At 42.6% G+C, this 12,566-nt stretch overlaps 1 pseudogene across 1 annotated transcript in view; it reads right to left on the reverse strand.

Moving 5' to 3' along the window:
* Positions 1 to 2,282: 2,282 nt before the first annotated feature.
* LOC311528099 (fibrinogen-like protein 1-like protein) overlaps positions 2,283 to 12,566 on the reverse strand; it is a 50,423-nt pseudogene continuing 40,139 nt past the window's right edge. Inside the window, exon 3 of the transcript in view lies at positions 2,283 to 2,971. The product of the transcript in view is annotated as a fibrinogen-like protein 1-like protein (transcript). The remainder of the gene's footprint in view (positions 2,972 to 12,566) is intronic.

Below are 12,566 nucleotides of genomic sequence, written 5' to 3' on the forward strand. Positions count from 1 at the left end.
TTTACAAGTTAATGGACAAGAACCTCAGGTGGTGTAAATTGGTACTGAAGTCAATGGAGCTACATTGATATGCACTACATTAATATCTGACCCAAAATATTTAACCCTATGGTCAACATCATTCTGAATGAAAAAATTAGACCCTGAAATATACAGATTGCATATTGGTGGTTGGTTTGATTGGCCTCGGAGTTCATAGAATCATAGAATATCAGGGTTGGAAGGGACCTCAGGAGGTCATCTAGTCCAACCCCCTGCTCAAAGCAGGACCAATCCCCAACTAAATCATCCCAGCCAGGGCTTTGTCAAGCCTGACCTTAAAAATATCTAAGGAAGAAGATTCCTCCACCTCCCTAGGTAACGCATTCCAGTGTTTCACCACCCTCCGAGTGAAAAAGTTTTTCCTAATAGCCAATCTAAACCTTCCCCACTGCAACTTGAGACCATTATTCCTTGTTCTGTCATCAGCTACCACCGAGAACAGTCTAGAGCCATCCTCTTTGGAACCCCCTTTCAGGTAGTTGAAAGCAGCTATCAAATCCCCCCTCATTCTTCTCTTCCGTAGACTAAACAATCCGAGTTCCCTCAGCCTCTCCTCATAACTCATGTGTTCCAGTCCCCGAATCATTTTTGTTGCCCTTCAGTGGACTCTCTCCAATTTCTCCACATCCTTCTTGTAGTGTGGGGCCCAAAACTGGACACAGTATTCCAGATGAGGCCTCACCAATGTTGAATAGAGGGGAACGATCACGTCCCTCGATCTGCTGGCAGTGCCCCTATGTATACATCCCAAAATGCCATTGGCCTTCTTGGCAACAAGGGCACACTGTTGACTCATATCCAGCTTCTTGTCCACTGTAACCCCTAGGTCCTTTTCTGCAGAACTGCTGCCGAGCCATTCGGTCCCTAGTCTGTAGCAGTGCACTGGATTCTTCCATCCTAAGTGCAGGAGTCTGCACTTGTCCTTGTTGAACCTCATCAGATTTCTTTTGGCCCAATCCTCTAATTTGTCTAGGGCCCTCTGTATCCTATCCCTACCCTCCAGCATATCTACCTCTCCTCCCCGTTTAGTGTCATCTGCAAACTTGCTGAAGGTGCAATCCACACCATCCTCCAGATCATTTATGAAGATATTGAAGAAAACCGGCCCGAGGACCGACCCTTGGGGCACTCCACTTGATGCCGGCTGCCAACTAGACATGGAGCCATTGATCACTACCCGTTGAGCCCGACAATCTAGCCAACTTTCTGTCCACCTTATAGTCCATTCATCCAGCCCATACTTCTTTAACTTGCTGGCAAGAATACTGTGGGAGACAGTGTCAAAATCTTTGCTAAAGTCAAGGAACAACACGTCCACTGCTTTCCCCTCATCCACAGAGCCAGTTATCTCGTCATAGAAGGCAGTTAGATTAGTCAGGCATGACTTGCCCTTGGTGAATCCATGCTGACTGTTCCTGATCACTTTCCTCTCCTCTAAGTGCTTCAGAATTGATTCCTTGAGGATCTGCTCCATGATTTTTTCAGGGACTGAGGTGAGGCTGACTGGCCTGTAATTCCCAGGATCCTCCTTCTTCCCTTTTTTAAAGATGGGCACTACATTAGCCTTTTTCCAATCATCCGGGACTTCCCTGGATTTCCATGAGTTTTCAAAGATAATGGCCAATGGCTCTGCAATCACATCTGCCAACTCCTTTAGCACTCTTGGATGCAGCGCATCCCGCCCCATGGACTTGTGCTCGTCCAGCTTTTCTAAATAGTCCCGAACCACTTCTTTCTCCACAGAGGGCTGGTCACCTCCTCCCCATGCTGTGCTGCCCAGTGCAACAGTCTGGGAGCTGACCTTGTTCGTGAAGACCAAGGCAAAAAGAGCATTGAGTACATTAGCTTTTTCCACATCCTCTGTCACTAGGTTGCCTCCCTCATTCAGTAAGGGGCCCACACTTTCCTTGACTTTCTTCTTGTTGCTAACATACCTGAAGAAACCCTTCTTGTTACTCTTAACATCTCTTGCTAGCTGCAACTCCAGGGGTGATTTGGCCTTCCTGATTTCACTCCTGCATTCCCGAGCAATATTTTTATACTCATCCCTGGTCATTTGTCCAATCTTCCACTTCTTGTAAGCTTCTTTTTTGTGTTCAAGATCAGCAAGGATTTCCCTGTGAAGCCAAGCTGGTCGCCTGCCATATTTACTATTCTTTCTACACATCGGGAAAGAATAAGAATAATAAAGTTGAGCTAATATAAGCAGAAAAGGCTGCTAGCTGATGAGGAACAAATAATTAAAATTTAATATGTCTGTTACAGTTTTTCCCATTTGGTCTAATCATTATATAAGCTGACTGGCATGGCTTGTATTCAGTACACAAACCCTTCCAGTAAATACCATTATCACTGTTTAGGAGGGCGGAATGACAACTGTCATACCTCCAGCATAGTTTAGGGCACAATTATTAGGGATCCTCCTATCTTGATCCTTGTCCAAAGTGGAGAACTTCATGTTATCATGAATGCCTGACTCATAAATAATGGTCAGAGCATCTCCTGCATCACCTGAATAGTCCCCTAACCTCAGAGCATAACCATTTCCCTCACTATCCAGCAGCGCAAAGCTATGGTAATTGGCATACCTTTTTTCACCATCAGCATTGACAATGACAAATCTTACAGCAAAGGCATTTTGCCTTGTTAAGAGGTATATAAATGTATTGCCAAGCCAGTCGTTGCCCTCCAGATTACCAAAGCCTTTCTTATAAGCAGTCCATGAGTGGTCCCAGGATGTTTTTTGACTGACTGTATTTCTCTGCAGGACTGTCCAGCCCCCTCCATCTTGCTCCATCTCACAGTAGACCACTATCAAGGAGGATTTTGGGGGATGGACAACATATAGTCTGCTTTGTCTTCTGCCATGTCGATAAGCTGCTCTGCAGTCTCTTGCCAAATATTTTGGAAAAAAAAAACCCACCAAAGGCTGTTAAGTGGATTGCATCCTGGGAGAGGTTAGGACCTGTTCTTGGTCTCTCTATCAAGGAGGAGACTAAGAAAGGCCAGGAGTTCTGATCTCCCCCCACAGTTTCCCTCTATTTTTGGCAGAGACCATGTCACTGGTGTCAACTGAACCTTCTTAAAGAGTCATTTCCCATTTGACACATACTTGACTAGAGGTAAAATTTTCAAAAATGCCCAAATGACATGAGCCTGAAAGTCTCATTGAAAGTCCTTCGAGCTAAGGCTCCTAAGAACTTAAATCAATTTTTAAATTGGGATTTAGACATTGCCCTAGATAAAGCGCAATATAAAGCAATCTGAACATCTGCTCTGCATGGAGTTTGAGAGCCAAATGCATACTGTAGAGTCATTAAATGCAAACCTTGGCTTAACCTCTCTCTAAATGGAGAGTAAATGGTTTTTATTGTACTGGGACACTTTTATATATCTATACACACACTGTAATAACAGAAAGCTGCAACCTGAAGAGATGCCAAGTAGCTGAAAGACAAAGTTCAGTCTTTGATTCATTGTTGGAATCACACTGGAGAACAGAGAGAAAACCTAGAGACCTATAATAAACTGTAACCTTTTAACTCGATAACTAAATCCCTTTGGCCTAAACTTACACTATGGCTGGCTTGCTGAGGCTGCTGGTGATGGAGGCTGGAAACTTGAGGTACTTTCTAATTAGTAAATAGAGTAACAGGTGAATCTTTCCTTTGAGTACTTACTCTATGGACTACTGAATGTTGCTGGAAAAATCCAAGATACAAACTGCAGTGCTAAGACCAAGCTGATTCCATGTTGGTTTTTATTGCTGATGAACTCAACGAGCAAATTCTATGCACTATAAAATACACAGGACTGGAAGGGACCTCAGGCCTGTGGAGTCCAGTCCCCTGCTATTGCAGAAAAACCTGTCGTATAATCCTCTTCATAAATTTATCAAGCTCTACCATCAAACTAGATTAGTTGCTTGCCACCGTCACTGCCACCACTACTTTCTCCTCCTGTCGGATTTTGAATGGAGCCTGATCCAGTAGGCATGCTCTGAGCTCATCTCCTGGGTTATACCTAACTTGAATACCTATCTTCCTCTGGGTGATGGATTGCACTAGGGCTTAGGTGGGAGAGAGCCACCTGGACACCTAGAGTGAGGTAGCAGTCTGCACACCCAGAGGCAGAAATATAGGTGCCAAGAGGACTTTTATAGTAAAAATATAGGCACCAAGTGAGTTTAGGCACCTAGAAGGTTAGGCGACAGCTAAACGGGGGTTTTATGGCTTGCGATGATGCCTAAAACTGGGACTTAGGCACCTAAATCTGGGGTTGAGGTACCTGACTCCCTTTGTGGATCTGAACCAGTCTCTGACTTTGAAATAGGATGGGGCCTGATCCAAAGGTTATTGAAGTCAGTGGAAAGACTTCTGTTTAGTTCAGTGGGTTTGGGGTCAGACACACAAGGCCAGATTTTCTAATGTGTTTAGACACCTAAATATGCGGGTGGGTACCTGCTGGGATTTTCAAAAGTGCCTAGTGTCCTAACTCCCATGGACTACTAGCTAATATGTTCAGCCAAAACGTGGAGCATTCCACAGAGTGTGAAGCCCTGGAGGGTTAAAGTAGAAACAAATGCAAGGAACAGGGATATTTTGAATGCATCTGTTATGTGACTCACATAAAATCAATAGCCATTGTTACCCTGATGCATGGGAATGTACATACGCCCTGTTCGTCCCATAGATGAATGATCACTGGTACATATATTCATTCTATCCTCTTCCTTTCAGAGTGGTTTCCCAAATCACGCCAACCAGAAAGCAAAAGATTAAATGAGTGGGAGTGATACATATGAAAGTCCAGTTTTTGGATAACACCATGGTAGGATGAAGCCCTTGGTGAAGGGAGTATAGAAGATCTATGCCACCGAAGCCCTGCAGTGGCCCAGTTTATACAGAGCACCTATACAGAATTAAAGGCCTCATCTTTCTCCTCAGAACTCTGGTGAAATGGGCTCTATACTGCTTTGAATAGGCCAAGATAAAGTGGAATTTTGAGGGTAGAGTGAGAAGATGCAACCAAATTCATACTTATGCAAATAGAGTTGATGGGATCCTCCACTTAGGGGGTAGAGAGGGGTAGCAGCCAGCACTCCAGCCCATAGGCTTGCACACCAATCCTGCAAACTGCCCCATATGTGGGGGAACAGAGAGGTGGTGGATAATTTCCCCTCTACCTCATCCCCTCTTCAGCAAGATTCCATATAATCTGATCATATGCGGGTTTCCTGAATTTCTCCCCAAATGCACATTACAGAGGGGTGCATTTTTATGCGACTTCCCTTCCATAGGTCTTACTCTTTTATTCCTGCTCCATTACTGGTTTGTTCCTCCTTTTAGCAATACACAAGCAAGCAACAAGCTCTACTGCATGTCCTAAAGTAATGCCTGATTAGAGCTGCACACAAGAAGATATTTTCTGTACACAATAGCAAGTTTAATTGATTCTACAAAACCCAGGAGCAATGCTACATATTCTTGAGCAGTATCTTCTAGCACCTTATCCATTAACTAGCTAACCTTCGATGCGGCTCCTAATACACACTTATCCCCTCCCTCCTTAACATCTGGCATTAGGAATTGAATTAAAGCTTAAAAAGGCACCTCTGCCATGTTCTCTTTATCTTTCCCTCTTTAATGCATGAGATTTCTCTCTTAAAAGAAGCTACAAATGATAGGTTTTTTGCTGATACAGTGCATGATTAAACTGCTGCCCAGTGCATAAAGTGCCTGATTTATTATGTGTAGAAGATGGTTGGTTTAACTCTGGCCTAGCGTGTGAAGCTGAGACACAGAGAGGTTAAGTCACTGACAAAGTGGAAAATAGAACCTGGGCATCCTGACTCCATTCCCTTTGTGTAACTCCTAGACCTAGCCCCATCTTTTATGCTCTTTCTGCTTTTCCTGGATTGTTGTATCTGGGGGAGGGAGAAAGGCGTTACCTTCATAAACTTGGCTTTTTGGTATATTTAACAGACTATTTTCCTGGCCTGTCAACATGTGCTTGTTGGCAATTTTTGAGAGGAGCTGCTCCCTTGTTAAAGCTTGTTTTGCTTCTTCTGCTTCAGTAAAGGTGACGCAAGCACAGGGCTAGGTAAAGTTTCATCTTTGAAACCTAAAAAGAAAAAAATTAGAATAAGGTTATCGGGATTAATATATCATAACATAGTGAACACAATGCCCCCAGAAGCCCCCAGCATCATAAATGTTCATTTCCTGCCATACTCTCTTCTTTGAAATGGTATTTTATTCTAACAAGTACTAGCACGATGGAATGCTGTAATGCCATCTCCCATTACCCAGCACAATATAGGGAAATTCCACGGAGAGAGATTCATCCCTGTGCAGAGGGCTAGCACCAGCCCTATGCACCACTTAAATCCCATGTTAAACCCTGTTTTGGGAGTCTAAGGAGATTTAAATAGTGATGGGCTTCTGTGCAGGGTGGAATTTCATCCAAGGTGAGGAACTGGCAGATATTATGTCATCAACTTAATATATAAGAGAATGTTGCAAAGTGCTGGGAAATAAAACAGGATCTCCACTCAGAAATTCCCTGCATTTTCCAACCAGTGGTAATGCCTTGGGCTCGGACCTTGAACACACATATTTACAAGTCAGTGGAATCACTTGTGTGCTTACAGTTACTCGGGTATTATCCCTTCACGGGATTGGCACCTAAAGCTGTCTGAGTTGTTACAAAAAAGTAGAAAGTAGGCAAGAGTTAAACAGGCAAGGTCTGAAAATAATTAAAAACCGAATGTTGGAAATGGTAAGAATTAAAAGAAGAAAAAAGATAGTAAGCAAAGATGAGAAAACAAATCACAATGGCAGTGAACAGAACAAAACAAAAAATATCCCCACCAATCTATACAGTTCTACTAAGCCAACTCATGGTGTTATATTTGTAACCCTTGTTCTCTATTTTCCCTACTTCCTCCCTCTGTTTTGTCTTCCCTCATTTTGTTCTCTGCTTTGGGGACCAATCCTGCAAATCTTTCACGTAAGCATAGAGACACGCCTGTTTGGAGTGGCTTACAGGGTTGGGGTCTAAGATTGTAAGCTGTCTGAGGCTGGTACTTTTACTGTCTATTAAGCAGTATAGCTTCTAGGTCAATGAATCAGTAATAATGAACAATTAAGAAATTGATTTGGAAATTCAACGGGGGGGAGAGGTAATGCCAATACTTGCATGAAGTATTAGCTGCATACTATTATTCCTCCATCTATGGAGGCACTGAATAAGGAAAACATTTATTCATGAGAAGTATTTGATTAAAAAATTGCCCAGATTTGCAATGAATTATTCGACCTATTTTAGTAATGTGTGCACATGACAGTGTAAATTATTCATCTCTTTAAGTTATGGTAGAATGAATTGCTATTAGCTAATAGATATTTCTGTCCTTTGTCATGCAGAATACTATCCAGGCCTTACTTTCAGAAGTGCTGAGCATCCATAAGTCCAGATGACGTCAATGAGAGCTGCGGGTACTCAGCGCTTCTGTAAATCAGGCCATAGAAGCCGCAGGGAACCTAAATTAATAGAACCATAGACACATAGGGCTAAAGGGGACTCTGAGAGGCTGTCTAATCCAGCTGCCTGCTCTGAGGCAAGACTAAGTATATCGACACCACCCCTGAAAGGTGTTTGTATAACCTGTTCTTACTTAATTCACACTTGCCTAAATCTGACAAACAGTAATATAATAAACTGAACAATTGGATAATTGATTTCAGTGGAATGACGCCAAGAATAAATTTTTCCTTAAATCTTTTTTTTCTGCATGTTACAAAACTTTTGTTCAGAATTAGTACTATTTTGCTATAAAAGCTCATTAGAAGCTGAATTAGTTGGCAATGCAAATGACAAAAAATACAGATTACTGGAGCCAGAGATAAAGTATGACAAGATGTAAAGATTCAGATATATTTCACAAAGCAGTCTAGAAACTCCACATCAGCAAAAATATCTCTCCAGTGTCACTACTTCTTCTCAAATGTTGTAGATATTTAGGAAGGCAGTGCAAATCAACAAACAGAATAGGAAACGAGAAAAGAGTCTCCTTTTGTGTGGTTACTAATTAAGTTGTCCTTGACAGTGGTACAGAAGTTTGGTTATTTGCAAAGCAATAGGAAATGTTGTACATGTTAATAGATTGATAGGAAACAGTTTGTGGCAAGTGTTTTGTACCCAAGATTCAAAATGAAGGTCGTTTGGATAGTTGGGGTTCAGTATTAAACAGTGTTTTGAACAACAGCAATGCATATACCCTGCAAGTAGCAGACATACCTCACCACACAGACTTGTTTTCTTTCATTTGGAATAGAAGCATCAGCAACAGGCCTGATTCTTTTTTTTTCTCATCACCCTTATTTCATTCTGGACGAAGCTGTTGGTAACCTTCACCCATCGCCCCAATTCCAGCATAATCTATCATGCTAAACCTCCAGGAAAGCATTTAAGAAGCAGATCTAGAAAGAAAATATGGGTTAGAACTTACTTCACTCCTATTGTCTTCCTAGGTACAAGATAATGATCTTATGGCAGATGCTGGAGATAAGGCAAATGAGTTTTGTTTAGCTTATCTGCTATTATTTTATACCAGATAGGCTGGCAAAGCAAATAATTAATTCTGTTTGCACAAAGCAATCTTGGAAGCATGTAGCTTTTATGATGCAGTCACATTTGAGTCACGCTGCAGATTAACCACCCCTACTGCAGGAGATGTAATCTGAAGAAGTTCCTGGTGCACTAGGAGGTGCATCATAGCCCAAATACCATAAATGATGTTGACTGAACCAAACGTGTCTGTAAATGAGTCATACCATCTTGTCAACTTTGTAAATTGTAGCCCTTCTTACATCTGGGCTAAATATGAATGGCCAATCATGACTGCAGTTCATAAGATTGGACTCGGAGGTCCAAATCTTCTGCTGGGGGTGCACCGCAGATACAAATCAGCTCCAAAATGAGAAATAGCCGGCCTTGGGAGAATCATCTACGATGGAGGCATAGGGGATTTGGCTAAGGAAAGAATGTGTGGACAGGGTTCCCATACACCCCACTTGCATAGTCCCCGTAGTGGTATTAACAGCAGCTTTACTTAGAGCAATCTGGGACCAGACCAGCACACAGTGGGAGAGTACAAAGGCCATTTATGCCTTCTCCTTCCTGAGCTGTGCTGTGCACTCCTTAGCCATAGCCAAAGGTCTGAGCCTGCAAAAACAGAACAGCCCCATTCTTAGGCCCATATTCAACCCTCGGTTCTTTACTTTGGCTTAGAGTAAACCGTTTTATCACTATCCATCTTTGGCCTCCCTCTATTTTTTGAGGACCCAGAGTATATTTGGTCTTGTACAGTACAATGGGCTTAGTTACACAAATATCTCCTCAAAGCAACCCTCTTTCCAGTTAATAATCACTCTCCTGTGCAGAATACTTTACTTTAGTTCAGGCCTCACGCCGGGCCTCTGAGACAAGGCTTCATATTTCAGGCTCTCTCTTTCTATTACACCTTGATATTGTCAAAATCAATTTAAAGCATCCCATTCAAGCATGGAGGCGTTATAGACGGCCATCTCCACACACACACTTTCTGATTTTTGGTATCCCTCTAGGACTAAACCATTCTTATTCTAGGCCCTACCTCACCACTCAAACTTTCCTATGGCTTTGCCTCAGAGACACCTTTCTCAGTCCTGTTTCCCCTTGCTCCAGGTTGCAGTGATTTGCTGTTGGTCTGTTCCTGCAGAAAATTATTACACTCCCCATGCTGGCACAGCTGCTGTGGGTGTCATGTGGAGGGCTAGAACCAAGTCTCTGTCCATTCCCCAACACTCCCCTCCTCTGCTGTAGGGAGAGAGGAGGAGTAAAGCGCAAAGCAGCCACCTACTCCTGTGTGCTCAAGGAGTTCCAAGGTAATCTGGGGTAATCTGCATAGTAATCCGCACAGTGGTCTAAACAGGAAGTGTTAACAGCAAAATTGCACAGTGAACTTCAATATGAGATGGTTTGAACATATGAATTTAAATCTGAAATAATGCTTTTGAGCAAAAGCATTTACTTCAGTGCATGACTGAGCTGTTATTCAACTAAAGGCCCCTGGACATTGGGATTCTTTCATTTTTATCTTTCTCTGCCCTTTGAGCATTTTCTCCTAAGAAGGGAGCTGTGAGAAATACTCAGTTTACATGGGCAAGAAGAGATTGTTGAATCATGAGAATTTATTCTTGAGCTGGGAACAGCCATTCTTTATTGTGTATTAAGAGAAAAGCACTTTGTGGCAGAATTACTCACATCACTTTCTACAGACAGGGTCCAATTTAATTATTAAAGCCATTTTTAATCTGTAATCATGTTTAGACTACTTTAGAGACTATTAACTGTTTACTTGACTAATCCAAAAACCTGATAGTTCTCATTGTTAAAAATAAAAAAGGGGCTGGGGGTACCTAAAGGTACCATGAAATGGCTATTATATTTCTCAGACAAGGCTTGATTCTTCTATTGATTTTTCTATTACTTTTATTAGACCACATGTATGAATTATTAATGATCTTGCATTAGATTAATCTGAAAATCTATAATGCTCTTTATTACAAGGCTGACTGCTCTTTCTCGGTGTCCTACTGCCTGAGACACTCGAACTGGGGAAACCATTTTAGTTCTGAGATGATAGCATAGATCCTTGTAGGACTGTCTTTTTAAATCTCAACACTTATTCTCCTCTCTGACTGCAACCAGCCTCACTCCAATTTACTACTTCTGCATAATTGTAAAGTTATGGGGACATCTACAGTGTCAGAGCTGTGCACCGCTACCATCTATGTTGTGCACAGAATTCCAAGACCTTTCCTGTTGCTCTGGTTCATGCGCGTATCCCAAGCCATAATCAACTTCTGGTTCATGTTACTGAAGATGAAAAATCCCATATTCATATTGCACGTTCAGAACCACTGATTTGCTGCAATCATGTAAGGAACTGATATCCCTCCCCATGCTATTACTGCCACTGGGCGTTATCAACGATGACTGGATGGCAGAGAGAAAACAAAGGAACAGCTGCAGTATTAGCTGCAGCTGTTCAGTCATGCTGCTACAGCTGCAGCTCTGCTTTCTGAGTAACAGAAGATTTGCCTGGCCACAAGACACCGGGAGAAGCTGGCTTCCCTTCCACCCATAGACCATGCAGCATGTGATGGGGGAAATTGACGTCCACTACTTCTGTGATGGGGGAAATTGACGTCCACTACTTCCCAACATTTTGCTACCCAAGGTCCTGATTTCTACTGCAAATACATGCTGTGCATGTATCATAACTGGCATGCTTACTAAGGCTAGGTCTACACTACCGCTTATGTCGGTATAACTTATGTGAGTCAGGGGTGCAAATAAACCACCCTCCTGAACGACGTAAGTTACGCCGACCTAAGCGCCGGTGTGGACAGCGATCGCTACTGCTGCTCACTGGGGGTGGATTAATGAAGGTGATGGGAGAGCTCTCTCCTGTTGGCTTAGAGCGGCTATCCTGGAGAGTTTAGGCGCAGCTGCCTTGGTGCAGCTGCGCCGCTGCAAGCTCTCTAGTGTACCGTCACCTAAGAGAAACATATGTACGCTACGTGCTTTTCCTATTGACCTAATGATCAGCTTACTGCTGGGATGAGGGAGATATTTGTTTGTGTCCTGCCTACCACTGCAGCAGGAGACACTGACGATAATCGTTGCCTCGGACCAGGCTCCATTTTTCTAGGGCTCATGTTCAAACTGTATGTTTTTCGCTGATTCCAGCAGAGGGTGTGTGTGTGTTTGGGGGGGAGAGGGGAAGATTATCAAAAAGAAATATTGAATTTGCCCTCAAAGCTTTCACAAGCTAGCAGAGTTTTTCAGCGGTGTAGAAAGTAATCATTCTTGACACCCAAGAACTAGATTTGAAACCGGGAAATGGGCAATAGTCATCGAGCATTGAAGCAGATTCCACCTGCCACGGCTCCCTGAACATGGGAAATATGCAGGAAAAGGAGGTTAACTATTGTGAAGGGGATGGAAATGAAATAAGAGTAACTTTATCCATTGAGAGTGTAACCTGATATATTGCTCTGGTAAGAGCCAGAGCTAGGAAATTAAACTTTCTTTGTTCCTTCTGGTTTTGTTTGGATCATTTTGTCCAGTCCTGCTACTGATTTACTGAGATTCTGTTGGAGAGTGTTAAGGATGAAACTTTCTTTATGTTCCCACATTAAAAAACAAAAACAACGCACTTCACAAGAAAGCTGGTATCTGAGTATGTCAAATCTGTGAATGTGCTCCCAGAACTCGTAACTGCCAGTATCTGGAAGCCTGCTCTTGTTATGCGTATTCAGAATCTATCCAAGCTTCCTAAGACTGCAGCGTTTAGCTGAAAGTCTCGAGAATGAGCTCTCTGATGTGAGGTCTCTCCATAATTCCTGCTTCTAGTTAGGGATATATGACAGATTCCCAACCATGATCGATTTATACACAAAGCTAGTCATATT

Source organism: Lepidochelys olivacea (assembly GCF_965140295.1).
Source record: "Lepidochelys olivacea isolate rLepOli2 genome assembly, chromosome: 11".
Taxonomy (NCBI): domain Eukaryota; kingdom Metazoa; phylum Chordata; order Testudines; family Cheloniidae; genus Lepidochelys; species Lepidochelys olivacea.